Here is a 14874-nt window from a genome sequence, read left to right as displayed (position 1 = left end):
AGGGGAACAGTTTAAGACAGTCACTCACGGAAACCGGGTACCTCCAGAATGGGGCCAGCTGCACGCGGATGAGGGCTCGGGGGCACCCTGCCGTAGAGCAGAGTTGAGCATGATGAGAGAGTTCTCGGAAGAACTACGTGTCTCCCGCAGTTTGGGGCACACTTCTTGCCTGGAGATGTTTGAAGAAAGGAGTTTTGCTATAGCATCCAATAAAAGAACACGGTAGAGTAAAAACTGGATGCTCCAGTGCCCCACACCCTCAGAGCAGGTCCTTGTGGTCCCCTTGGCTCCATGTAAAGAGTCCAAACATAAAAGGAGGAGGCAGGATGGAGCTTCGCCAAGGTGATCTCTGGACAAGTAAGTGAGCCCCAAGAGGGTGGTGGCCTGAGGACGATGGAGTTCCCCTTCCCCAAGATGGACGGAAGAGGGAGATGACATCAAGTTGGATAGTAGATTGAAGTTTTAAACCACATTGGCTAGACATTCAATAAATGCACCTAATTAGGCATTTCTACATTAGATAAGGATGTGGTTAAGAATCAGGGGAAAAAGTACTGACAGAGTTTGATTAAAAATAGTACTGGGGACAAACACATCACAGTAATACCCTACTGGTTATGTTCGTCAGGACTATCTGCTGTCTTATCTGGAGTCCAGATACAACACCGTAGCAACAGTTCCAGATAGAAGGATGCCACACCCAGCACTCAGAGGCCACGTGAGGAAGCAGCGGGAATGGGCAGGAAGCAGAGGCAGCTGGGGACACGTGGGCAAGAGCATTTACCCTGGTTTCTTCGGAAGAAGCAGTTTAAATGATTTCAGCAGGCTCTGTGGTGAAGGAGCGGTGTTTAGTTGTCTGAAAAAGCCACATATATTTGTAAATTAAACACAGAGGAGGTCTCAAGGGAAATTGGATAACATTTTAAACTGCAGAAAAGTAAGATTTGTGAGATGCAACTAAAGCAATTTTTAAAGGGTAATTTATAGGAATAAATACTTTAGAAATGCTCAGGTAAATAATCTAAGTTTCTGTCTTAAACTGGAAAAAGAAGAGTAAAATCAAAGCAAGCGAAAGGGGGAAATAATAAAGACAAGAACAAATAAAGTTAAAAAACACAAAAAAGATAGAAGAAATCAACATAATCAAAAGATCCTTGTTGAAAAGGGCAATATCGCAGATAAACTTTTTACCAGATTGATTAAAAAGGAAAAAACAACAGAATAAGACACTAACTATCAAAACATCTTAGGAAGAAATTTATAACTTTAGTTCTATATCTATTTTGAAAACAAACTCATGCTTAAGAACTTTCTGACAATGTAACCCCTGGGTCTAGACGGTTTCACTGGTGAATTCTACCAAATATTCAGGAAGAATAAATATCATTTCTACATGATATCTTCCAGAAAATGGTAAAAGGAAAGATATACTTCTCAGTTTCTTTAATGAGACCAACATTATCGTGATTCCAAAATCAAATAGACATTACAATAAAGGGATACTGCAAACAAATATCCTTTATGACCATACATGAAAAAAATATTTAGAAATTATATCCAGCAATACACAAAACAGGATAATGTATCTCAACCAAATGGAGTTTATTCTGGGAAGCAAACCTGTTTCAACATTCAAAAGTCAAGCAATGAATTCACTATGTAAACATATGAAAACAGAAAAAACGTGATCATCTCAATAGATTCAGAAAAAGCTTGCGAAAAAATTGAACATACATTCATGATAAGACAAAAAAACATTAGACTTGGAATAGAAGAATACCTCTTTAACATATTAAGCACATGAAAAGATACTCAACACCATTAGTCATTAATAAAATGCAAATAAAAAATACAACAAAATACCATTACACACTATTAAAATACCAAAAATTGAAAAAATAACGTGTTAGCAAGAAAGCCTCAGACATCGCTGTGGGAATGCAAACTGGCCTAACCTCTCTGACACTGTTTTAGAACATTAAGAATACACTCATCATACTGTCGAGAAATCCCATGCTCAAGAGAAAGGAAGACTTATATTTGCACAAAAGCCTTTACGTGAATATGTGTGGCAACTTTATTCATGATCTCCAGAATCGGCAAACAAATGTCCTAGAGATGGTGAGTGGATAAACAAGCTGTTGCACATCTGTAGTGAGATTCTATTCCTTGATAAAAATGAACGGATGATTGATACACGTGACATAGAACCAGAGCAAAAGGCGAGTTATTGCATAATAATTGTAAAGATCAACTTTAAAAGATTTCGAGAAGTATTTTAATAAGGCAAAATATGAATATTTAATAAGTCTGGGGCGATAGTTTAATAGAACTTAATGAAATTCTTCTCTATATTCTCCAAATAAAAACTAAGTCACGCCATTAGCATAGTGGTCACTGGGAGGTTAACAAACGGGGCTTTGGGGTTGCCGACTTTGTGTCTATCAAATATGACAATTAATTCAGCTGGACAGTTGTAATGTGTATGTTTTTCTCTATATTTGTTATACTTCAGTAAAACCTATATGCTAAATAAAAACGAGGGTAACAATAGTTTGTGTTCTTTTGAACTAAATGATTTTTTGTTGTAGAAAGTATAAATATCGTATTATCAAATTGAACCATGTTTATAACACACATATGTGACGGTGGGCAAATAATTTAATCGTCATAGTGAAATGCAATATTTAGACTAGTTCCCACATAATATTTAGAATGGAAACTTCTTTCCATTCTAAATGTTAATGATTATAAATTTGTTTGTAAAAACATATTTAGTATATCTTTAGCAGCTAGTTTCGTTAGTCTTCTAAATCTTACCAGCAAGGATTGTGAAACAAAGACGTTTTCATTTCTTATTGAAAAGTTTTTCAACTGATCGAAGCTTATTTTCTAATTTTCACATTTTTTATTTAACTTGAACTCTTTGCTTCTTTCTAATCTTGGAGTTTTTCATGGTAGGCATTGCGAAACTTCATTAACCAACCCTTTAAGGGATAATGTTTGTTTTTGTTTATTTTCATAAACAGCACACTTGACTCTGGAGGGCTTTAGAAATATGCTGTTGTCCTTGGCTCTGGCTGCTGGTGGTGGCTGAGGTAATAAATCTTTGTCGTAGGTAGTTGCCTCTTAAGGCTAGATTGGGGCACGAGGGAAAGGGGTACGAGGGAAAGGGGTACAAATGAGGAAAAGATTTTGTGGGGTGCTTTACGAACCACTCCGATTCTAACAAAAGAGATTCTATAAGTATCTGAACAGGTGGCATCCTTCGATGTTCGAGGGTCTATGAGATCGGGCTGGATCGTCCTGAGGGCAAACGATGGCCTGGTGTGACTCTCTAAGTTTCATCGAGGTTTCTATTATCATGGTTCCTTTACTTACATACGTGGAAGTGACAGTTTCTGGAGGCAGGATGGCATGAAGGAACTCGGGCTGCAGAGTCAAGCTTACTCGAAATTTGAATCAGGCTCAGCTACTTTGCAGCGAAGCGACCACTCTGCGGTCAGGTGCCTCATTGAGAAACAGAAAGACCCACATAATGACTTAACTGCCTTGAGAATTAAATATAATTTGCATACAAGGTGCCTAGAGCACATCTCAGTCAGTAGATACCCAGTAAATGCCAATTCATTTCTTTGGCTCCTTTCGCGAAATAATTAGATTGGGGGTTCTAGATAATATATTCGTTAGCACGGATACTTTTCTAAGTTGATTTGAAAAATAAATGAAGATAAATCAATTGAAACAGATGTTACCCACCAGGGATATTTTAAATATTAAAGGAAAAACAGAACCTATTGTCCAAAAGTGTTTCACCACGAACAAAACTCTACATTAAAAAAGGCTAAAGGAAGAACCAACGAGGTTACAAATTGATCAGTCTCATGTCTCACAACTACCAAAGAGAATCAGACATGACCTTTTAGAAAGTGTTGGCATTATAGTCTCAAGTATGTAAAACAAATCTCACACATATACATACACACATTCGTGTAAAAAGTCTAGAAAGACATACAAGAAAATATCAATTACGATTCTCTCTAGAAAGTGGAATATTAGAATATTTTTTCTTTTTTATAATTAACCCCATTTAACAACTTTTTTTTTTTTTTACACAGATTAGTGATCAGAAAAGACATTAAAATATCTTAGAAATAGGTTTCCGATTTTAACCTGCCTTTGTGGGCTTTAATTCTTGGTAAGTTGTTACGATGAGGGCTGAACAGTAACCCGGGAGGAGAATTTGCAGAAAGGAGACTGCTCTTCACAAAGCGACAGGCACTTCCAAGTCTCTGTGCCCTTAAAAGCGATTTTTCCTGCTTCAAATCATGTATCAAGATATAGAGTCCTTTTTCGTGCACTAGGATAGCAGACCTCCAGTTCCATACCATACCAAAGGCGCGCCATATCGGGATGGTGTGAGGACAGAGCCTGGAGCCCATCAGACAAAGGACCTGGCAGACGAAGGGAGCGCAAGGGTACGCGAGAGGCCACAGTGGGAAGCGCAGCCGGGCTCAGCGCTGGAAACGCCGAGGGGGCAGAACTCACAACGACAGGGAGGTCCATCCCATTGGAAGGGGAGACACAGCCCGACCCCGGCTCGTTAGCCCTGAGCCCTACATTTCCTCAGAGTATGGAGCCCTGAGAGGAAGGTGAGCAAATGAGGTTCAGCACAAAGGTGAGAAAAGACGCTCGGAATTGGGCCAAGCTACAGAAGTTTGGGGAAGCCGAGAGGAGAACATTCAACCGTAGGATCCATAGCTGTCCTGACAACAACAGTAGATAATGAAGGGACCATTTAGGAATCACATACAGACTCGGTATTTACATTATACAGACGATTGCAGAGGAAAAACATGAATCCAGTTCCACCACTCCGAAGCAACCGATTTTTCCTTTCCTCGTTAGTGTGTGTGCGCGTGTCAAGAATGTTTTTGTTTGTTTGTGTGTTTTATTCTTGTTGCCAAGGATTTTAAACCTCAGTGACTAAATGTGAGGATTTCTGGGTTGTTTCCCCCTGAGGGTTGCTCACTCCTTTCTGAAGACCCTGTTCGCACAATGAGTGGGTCCCTTCCCTGTTTCTCGTGCGTTTGGGTGGGTGTCGGCCGGAGCCAGGAGGGGCCTGCGGTCCCCCAGTCTGTGCTCCAGGGTTTTTGCAGATCTTAGGTGGGACCAAGGGTGGGCCGTTTCTATTATATTTATATCTAAATACTGAGCTGGGGTAACTCCCAGTAGCCCAGCAAACTGCCTGCAGCTCTCACTGTGCCTATGCACAAGATGGGCCTTGGAGAAGCTCGATCTGTCTACCGGCCAGACTGAGGATGTCTGGCCAAACCACATGGTGGCTGAGTGGACAGCGGGGTCAGGAAGGCTGCATTTTGGACTCATTTCTTGGGAGTTTCTCCCCCTCCCCGACCCCCGTGCGGCAGAAGAGGTTGGAGTAGAAGAAGTGAAAGCTCATAGACCTGCGATCGCACTTGGATCTCTGGATCGAGACACGGGTAAGAGCATACACTGCATCTTACCCTCATGCCTCATCTGCTGGACTGAAACCGAACATCTGGGGAGGAACCGGAAGTCAGGTGCCAATCTGGACCGACGCCACTGCGATGAAAGTATAGTGAGTGGAATACTAGTGCAATGGAATGCATTAGGCTTCGATTCTGTGAATCAAATATATGTATATAGATTTTTCAATTAGGCAATAGGAGACTGACAGGACACAGTTTGGCCTTATGTCGCTCTAATAATAATTAACCACAAAAGGCAGTCTAACAACATTAAAGCTTTTAAGAAAACAAGCCAGCTAAGAAAGATGGAGTGTATGTAATCCAGCAGAAAAATCTACAGAGTATTATATGACCGATTTAGTTTAGTACTACAAGGTACTTACTTGTCCGTAGAAAATTAACTTGGACTTCCTAAACTGTATTGAACTTAAGGTGAATCAATAACGTTTTTATTGCGGTATAATTGACATATAACGTCACATTAATTTCAGTTGTACAACATAATGAGGATTGCTTGACATAGTTTAATTTATAACTTCTTGCTGTTCTCGACAATTTATATCAATTAACATTTTTTTTTTTCAGTTAAAGTAACTTGGGATACTCCAGTCAATGGAGCCTAATAAGTACAGTTGAGTGACAGTTCTGATATCGGTTAAAAACCTTTTGTTGATATTCTGTGGTAGAATCAAGGAGTATCAGGGTCTTAGATTTGATGAAATGCGGTGATATATTGTAAAAAACATACATGCATATTGAAAAAATAAAATATAAATATAAGAAGACTTTAAAATATAAAATACCTTTCTGATTCTCAGCCCTAATCCTCAAAGATTTCATAAAATGTAAATATAAACATATATATGTATTCCTTTTGTTTTACATGTATGCTATTCTTATAAAACTTGCTATTCTTATAGAACTTGCCTAACATTATTTTTGGAGATCTCTCCATGGCCATTTATTGCTATCAGTATAGAAATGTTAGCATGAGTGTTCTTTGTGTGTACACATATGTCCTTTGGCACACATGTATGAGTCTTTATGGAAGATAAATGCTTAGAGCTGCAATCTCTGGGTCAATGGACGGTGTGTACAGGTTAAATTTTGGAAGGTAATGCTAAACCGATCCCCTCCAAAGAGTAATTTTACATTTTATCCAACATTGGTGAGAGTGTTCGTCGAGAGCCTCGGAAGTCAGAGAATGAACAGGGGAGATCGTCTAAATACATAACACTCCGAATGACTCGATCAAAGTAAACACAGACTCCTTTACCAAACTCTTAACTTATTAAATGTTTTAGCTTTGAAATCTGAGTGACAAAGATTTGGCCCAATAAAAGCACATTCCGCTTCCCAGAGAGTATGACAAAATTTGGGGAGCTCATTATCTTCAAAGGGTAGCATGTCAGAGACTATAAATTAGCTCAAAATGGATTTGAGAAAAAATAGGAATGATGGTCTTAAATGGCTTCTGCGAGTAACTGAGTTCTACAGAATCTCTGAGGATGGATTGTGGGAAGACAATTTGGACATTTCTTAGTCTATCTTTCTGCAGGTCTGTGTAGGAAACAGAATATTGCCCTACATGCTTGTCATTATTTTCAGATCTTTGGCATACTGAATGGTTAATTACGCAATACACCAGGACAACTGGCAAAAATTAAATGATTTTACAGTTGTCCAAATAAGTAAAACAATGTAGAAACACGACATTAAAATTCATACTGTTGACATGGCTGGCAAATGAAAAACATTGTTCAAACTAATCTTTAACTGACTTGTTTATTGCCTAAGTCCTGACTTTTGTTTGATTTTTCCAAAACAAGTACATTGGTTCTGAGACAGGAATTCCACTTTCCATAGCCAACGCCATAGCTGATGACTCACTGGCGGTTACCATCTTCCAAATTCTTTCTTTAGACACAAATTACTTTTACTTTAGTGTGTGGACCTCTCTTCAGTTTCTGGAGGCCAATCAGGCTAACCTGTTATAATGAACAGTATCGACTTAGCCCCAGCTCTCTGCCCCTCCCCGCCAGGATGGAATGCTGGGTCTTCGAAGACATATCCAAGAATAACTTTAGGGCCAAAACACACCTTTTTTTCTCTAGGATTTTAGACGCTAATACCTCTAATCAGGCAGCAGATAATGCTTTCTAAGTCATTCTCTGAGGCCAGCACTATCCTAATACCAAAACCAGACAAAGACATTGTAAGAAAAGAAAACCACAGACCAATATCTCTCATGAACATAGTTCTATGCCAAGAAAACTATCAAACTCTGATGCATGAAACCAAAGAAGAACTAAATAAGTGGAAAGGTATTTTATGGTCAGATGACTCAAAATTGTCATGTCAGTTCTTCCTAACTTGGTCCAATCAAAATGCCGGGAATTATTTTGTGAATATTGATGAATCGATTCTAAAGTTTATATGGAGAAACAGAAGACCCAGAATAGCCAATTCAATGCTGCAGAGCACAGTCAGGGAACTGCCAGCACCCAAACTCAATGCTTACTATAAAGCCATAGTAACCGAGAGCGTGATATTGTCAGAAATGCTCAATGGAATGGAAGAGAGAGTAACAAAATAGACCTAAACAAATATAGTCAGTTAATCTGTGATGAAGGAGCAGTGCAACTCAGAGGAGAAAAGATAGTCTTTTCAATAAATAGTTCTTGGACAACCAGACATCCAGGGACAAGAAAGCGAATCTAGACACAGACCTTACGTTCCTCACAAAAATTAACTCAAAATGAATGTCAGACCTAAATGTAAATGCCAACCTATAAAACTCCTAGAAGATAACGTAGATGACGTTTTAGATACGACTGCAAAGACGTCAACCACAAAAGAATTGATAAGCTGGACTTCATTAAAATTCAAAACTCTGCTGTATGAAAGACAATGGCAAGATAATGAGAAGATAAGCCACAGACTGGGAGAAAACATTCACAAAAGACACATCTAATGAAAGACTGTCGTCTAAAACATACAAAAATAAAAAAGAGAACCTTATTAAAAAATCTCACTAAAGAAGATACGCAAATGCCAAATAAACATATGAAAAGATGTTCAACATTACATGTCATTAGCTAATTACAAATTAAGACAATGAGTTTGAAAGGCCAAAATCAAACACACTGACAAAACCAAACACCAGCAAGGATAAGTAGCAGCAAAAGTTTCCGTTCACTGCTGGTGGGAATGCAAAATGGTACAATCGCTTTGGCAGATAGCTTGGCAGTTTTTAAACCAAATATACTCTCACCCTACGATCCAGCAATCATGCCTGCTGATATTTCCCCAAACAAGCTGAAAACTTATGCCCACACAAAAACCCGCACGTGGGTGTGTGTAACAGCTTTATTGATAATTGCCATCACATAGAAGCAACAGAGATGTCCAGTGGGCATGGCAAAAAGATCAGTGTTTGCCAGGGCAAGGGGGGAAAGAAAGATGAATAGACAAAACACTGGGAATTTTTAGGGCGATGAATTATTTTTTGTGATACTACAATGATGGGAATGTGTCATTATACATTGGTTAAAACCCAAAGATTGTATAACGCCAAGAGGGTGGCCTTACCTAAACTGTGGACTTTGGGTGATAATGATGTGTCAGCCTAGGTTCGCGAGTTGTGACTCGTGAACCCCTTTGGTAGGACGGTGGAGAGGCTGTGCGTATGTGGGATCGGGGCTATATGGAGACTCCCTGTACCTTCCCCTCAGTTAAAGCCGTGAACCTAAAACTGCTCTAAAAAGTAGTCTGTTCAGATGTTTTTAAAAATAAAGAAAACTAAAGAAAGAATAATGTGTCATTATTCATTGCTACAACACCATCTGGATACCATTTTACTTTTTCACCCAGGGCCTATTATTCCAGCTATGGCGTCTCAGTGCCAAATCACCAAAACAAAGCAAAAAAAAAAAAAATTTTTTTTTAAGTAAACACATGCACACATATTTTAACATTTTACCACCACCACTATTAACACCAGTGACAACATAACAAAAATGCTACAACAAAGTTAAAAACTTAAGAAATGTAATTGTTTGAAACAACAGAAGATGTTCATGGTAACAATATTTTAATGTTTTGTTATAAGAAACATTCGATGAGTTGTTATATTACAAAAATTATATTTTTATAGAAAGTCATCCATTTCACCTAAAGTTTCAGGGGTCAGCCTCAGCGGACCCAGTCGTTTTTAGCTGTAAATGCTGCTCAGAAGTCTTCAAGGTTGGGCCACGATCCCCCTTCCCTCAAAAGACTGGCTGCAAATCGGTCGCTTATGGGTGAGATAAAGGCCAAATATTTGTTGGCGATGTTGTATTTTGTTTCTGCTGTTTTTGTTGCTTTCTCGTCACATATTTTAAGATGGTCGAACTTGAGATTTTAAATGGAAAATATATTTTTAAAGTACTCTTCCCTTGCCACTTCAGACATTTGGGTTTATAAATCTTTTGCACTAAAGCGTATTGGGCCTCTGTGGCTGAACCCACCGGTGTCCTCTGCTGGTCGCAGGGTCCTAGAGAGATGCCAACAAAAACGAGCTCTTGTTAGTACCTGGCCTTTCCAGGCGGGAGACTGGTCTTGAAATCACTGCTCTGAAGCCGGGCAGCCATTCTCAAGCCTTTCAACCGCGCTTCCTCAATTCTTCTGACTGCTTCTTTGTCTTTACTCTCCGCGTTCACACCGATGTTTGGGAGAGAATCGTCCCTTCTTTTCTGTCAGGCTTAACTCATTGTCCTACGTGCTCATCTCCTGCGGAACTCGATCTTGCCCTTCGATCAATCACCAATAGCTCCTTCCTTTCTGCCTACAGTAAACCCGGCCTTCCCTATTCTTTAAAACCAGAAAATTCCTCCTCAGCAGTATAACTATCATTTCATTTCTTTCTTTTTAAGCAACTACTTCCTTTCATCATTTCTTTTCCCCTGAAATTCGAAAGAATGTTTTTCCCCCTGAACTGTAACCCGTGACCGTTTGGTAGTATTTTACTTAGTGGACGCTAACTTTGCTGTAACCGCATTCTCAATGATCAGCAAGGGTTTCAAAACCCAGAGGACGTTTCTCAGAAACAATGGCCTCTTTGCAACTTTTGACACTGCTTACGACGGATTTTTCCTCCCAGTTTTCCTCCAGCGCTGACGCTGTCATACCTAGATTTATTTTCTACTCTAGTTACTTCTGGCTTTTTCTCTGGCTCATCTTCGGACTCCCTAAACATAAACGTTCCCCCAAGTTTTGTCCTCAGATCTTTCTTCCTCTTTCTACTGCCCTGCTTTTAGGAATCGCATTCCATCCACTGTAAATTTTGAAATCGCCCGATCTGAGTTGTGGCCACTGCGCTGACGCAGGTATATACAGCGTATGAGATAAAGCCTGGAGGGAGAAAGCCACGTGCTCCTTATTTGGAGATCCTGAGCTTGTGTGTGTCCGCAGACCATCCAAGGGACTTTGCAGATGAACTAGCAGACGGAGAGAGCCAGCGACATTGCTGAACCCAAAGCCAATACTCTACACAAAATCTGAAAACCTTTCTTGGTCAAACTTTCCACCCTTTTCTACAATTGCTCCCCCTCCCCACCTCCCTTAGCCATTAAGTTGCGTGAAACATCCATGGGAGGGGGCTAGTTTCTGAGGAGTTTGGTGGACCTTGACTTCTAGGGAGCGTTGTGCAAGGACTCCCCATCTCCCAACCAGATAATGTACCTTTTACACACATTTTTCCTGAGTCTTCCTTCAAAATAACTTGGGGATTGAAGTCCAGGGAATGAAGGCTGGCCTGGGAGTCCCAAACTTCTTGTGGAGACAGATAAGGACAAGAATAAAGGGCCTCATGAGATCAGGACAGATGGTTCCACGTCAGATAATGAGAATGAGGCTGTGAATATGGCAAGGGGGAGGGTGAAGAGGTCTCCCCAGGAACACACACATTTCTAGGGGTCCGCCATGACTGCTACTGATCATCATCATTCCATTTGAGTCTGCAAACACTTTTTTTGATGCCTGCAGTGGTCTTATTCCAAGCATAGAGACTCCCTTTGATTTGGGGAAATGTTTGAGCGTAGAACCTAATATTTCTATATCACATGTAAAATTTTATAAGATGGACTTTTATTGATAGTCTATTATCTGCTAAAATAACCACAGCTATGTTAAACAATCCTGTTCTTGGATACGCTCGTCTACCTTGTATGGCATACTTCCCTAATTCAAGTTTACTACTTGACTAGACAGAACTTGGGTCCTCGTCAATTGTAGCAAACGCTATTTTTATGGTCTAGTTGAGAATGATCTGACCTACATAAATTGATACGAGATCCCTGAGTTGGTACATAGGATTAGGTGGTTTAGTTACCTCAGCAAAATTGATTTCAGATTACAGGATGAAGACAACGTTGTTGGTCCACTGGGAACCATGTGACGCCAAACACAATGACACAACCAGCAACATTGGTGATCACAGGCTATTCAGGCATATAAGACTGTAATTACCCCATTGTCAGCGAAAATCATGTTGTTTATCATTGCTCCGTAGAACTGTCCATGATGAGGAATAGCATCCTACATACATATTCATGGAGCCTTCTGCTAAGAATCTCAACTAGAGGAAGCATTATTTTTGTCACCCACTGAAAGAAATTAAAAACAAAAAAAGACAACTACAATAAGAAGAAAAAAATAAATAAAATAAAACGATGTGCTGAGTGCAGTTGTAAATTGTGAGATGGCGGACAAGGGAGATTTAGGGAAATTTGAAGATTCGGAGTTCTCAGCCCCGTCGCGTCTGCCACGAACTTTCCAACCTACTTCTCGGAATCCCATTCCCTCCCCAGCGCTGCCCTTTTCCTACCTTGAGAACTGATCAATGGAGTGTCTCGTTGCCACGGCGACTGCAACCTTCAAATCGAGTTCCCACATGGGTCCGCAGCCCGTCTGCTGACACTTTAGGAGATGAGACATTTGCTCGAAGCTGCCATCAAGGCTTATCATTTTCCACTCAGCCTCTGAGCTGGAATTCCACAGCCTGCAGGTCCTCTCTTCTTGTGTAAGCTCTGAGGGCATTTAGAAGAAGCCAAAAATATACACGAGCGGAACGATCACTATGGCTTCTCTTCTCTAACAACTCAATTACTCAGTCATTTGATCTCTCAGTGGCTTATCATCCATCGTCATCATCTCTTGCTGCCACCAGCGGTAATTTGAATATTTGTGATGGCAGCACTTGACATAGATCACCACTCCCCCATCTCCCAGCAAGGAGGTGATCCACACGCATCTCGAATGTGTGGTCCACACCAACTCAGAATCTTCCTCTGAGGGCGCGCCTGCTACCAATTTACTTTCTCAACCAGAGATCCCAAAACATTGCTCCATAGGAAATGTAAGCATCATGGTATAAACTATCTTTTGTCCAGGTTTATGGGCGGGATTTAGTGAACATACCAAGGAATTGTGCAGACCCTAGGGCCCATAAAAGCTGACATCCTTTACCTGATGTCAGCTTCAGGTAAGGGAAGGAGCAGTTATTAGAACCCAAAGAGAGATCCGTATTAACCAAACTGGCTGGGGGGACACCGTGAACGAAGCCAGGGTGAAAAATACCCCCAAATCACTTCCCTTTCGCCTTTCTAATCTCCAGCCAGAGCCTCTCATTGGTTCAGGGGAATGCCGTGAAAACCGTGGATAAGGGGTCTTTGTTGTCATCTGCACGAGCTGTGTCTGGAGGGTCACGCAGAAGGCGCCAAGTCATCCTTCAATAATCATCAAACCTGAGTATCGAAGTACACGGTGTGTAAAGTCAGGGTGCTTCAGACTAACACCTCCTCATGAGGAAAAAGTTGTGTGTCACTTTAACCAAATTCTCCAGAAAATACTTAATGGTTCATTTTAGTATGTGCTGCAGGCAAATTCTAAAGGAAAATTCCAAATAAGCTAACTATGTATTAAAAATGGAATAATTTAATCCAAGACTTGATGCATATGTAATGAATATGCCATAAGACTTGAAAGATAGGCTAGACATTTCAAATTTCTTCATTCTAAAACTAATATGAATGTACCGGTTAAATAATAAAGAATAATTTAATAAGGATTTGAAAGTAGGTTCTGTTTCTTTGGATTGACATTGACTGATAGGATTTTGGTGCCGGAAGGAACGAAAGGGGAAAGAGATATGAAAAGAACACGCTAGATGCTCCTACTCCAATACTCAGAGAGGGAGGTTGTGAGTCACCCTGTCACCCGCTTTAGGGCATTTCAGTCAGCTAAGGAGCAGAATGGCATTGGCCGGTTGCTTCTAACCACTGGAAAAATGAAAGAAAAGAATTAGCTCAGGGCTTCAAACTCCCAACTCAAGTTCTGCAAAAAATGACCCGAAAGCCCTTTCTGTGCCCTGAAAAGACCCTTTATCCATCTACAGTCAGAGAGCTGAGGTTTCCGAAAATTAAACCCCGAGTCTCTACTTGTGAGCGGCCGAATTGCAACACAAATTACATTCCTGACCTCACAATGTGTCTTCTGTTAAAATAAGGGCAATGTTTGGGGAAGAATAGGATCCTGAAACTTAGAATGAGGATGGATGGGCAGATTCCAACAAAGCTGGGGACATTGAACTCTCGAATTCGACCATGTTTTTTCTGCCCCAGGCAGAGGTTAGCCATGCTTTTCCTGAAGAATTTGAAACCACCTTGCAAGGCACTGCCGATCCTTCTCAGTGGCACCTCTGCTGCTTCTAGACCTACAATTAGACCTAAGTTCCCTCTCTGCTTCTAGACTTAACTCAGACTCAAGTCCCGGCAGACCCTGAGGGGCGAAGTACAAAGCATGACCTAAAAGCAGAACACTGGGTGGTTTCCCCAGTGTGTACATACGACAGAGGTAGGGTGACTCGCTACTGCTCCCTCTGTGGCTTCACTGTCACTGGGCACTGATGAAAACCCTGACTGGTCTCTAGCTCACCTCTGACACTATCCCCACAGAGAGAGAGAAGCGTGTCTCCCTACTGTCTGGTGAGGATGGAAGTCAAGCTCCCCACTTGGCCTCGTCTGGCACCAACCTGAGAGGGGGTGCCCTGTTTTGAGGTGGAGGTGTAGACTCCCAACTCAGCTTTGCTGCTGCGGGTCGGGGTGAGGCCATACATTTTTCTGTGGTGTTTAGTTGGAATGATGTAGTTGTGGTCTAATTATATTCCTTTTCTTTTTCTTGGTCCTTCGGCTAGAGAGAGTAAGCTTTTGTCTTGGTGTTTTTTTGTTTTGTTTTTTCTGTTTGTTCTTATTAGTGTTTATGGATTATTGGCTTCTCCGGCACTTAGTCCAAGGTATATACAGAAAAGAAAAAGAAAAGAAGGAAA

The sequence above is a fragment of the Pteropus alecto genome, unplaced genomic scaffold (genome assembly GCF_000325575.1).
Source record: "Pteropus alecto unplaced genomic scaffold, ASM32557v1 scaffold87, whole genome shotgun sequence".
Taxonomy (NCBI): Eukaryota; Metazoa; Chordata; class Mammalia; order Chiroptera; family Pteropodidae; genus Pteropus; species Pteropus alecto.
Note: the sequence above shows the minus strand (reverse complement) of the source record.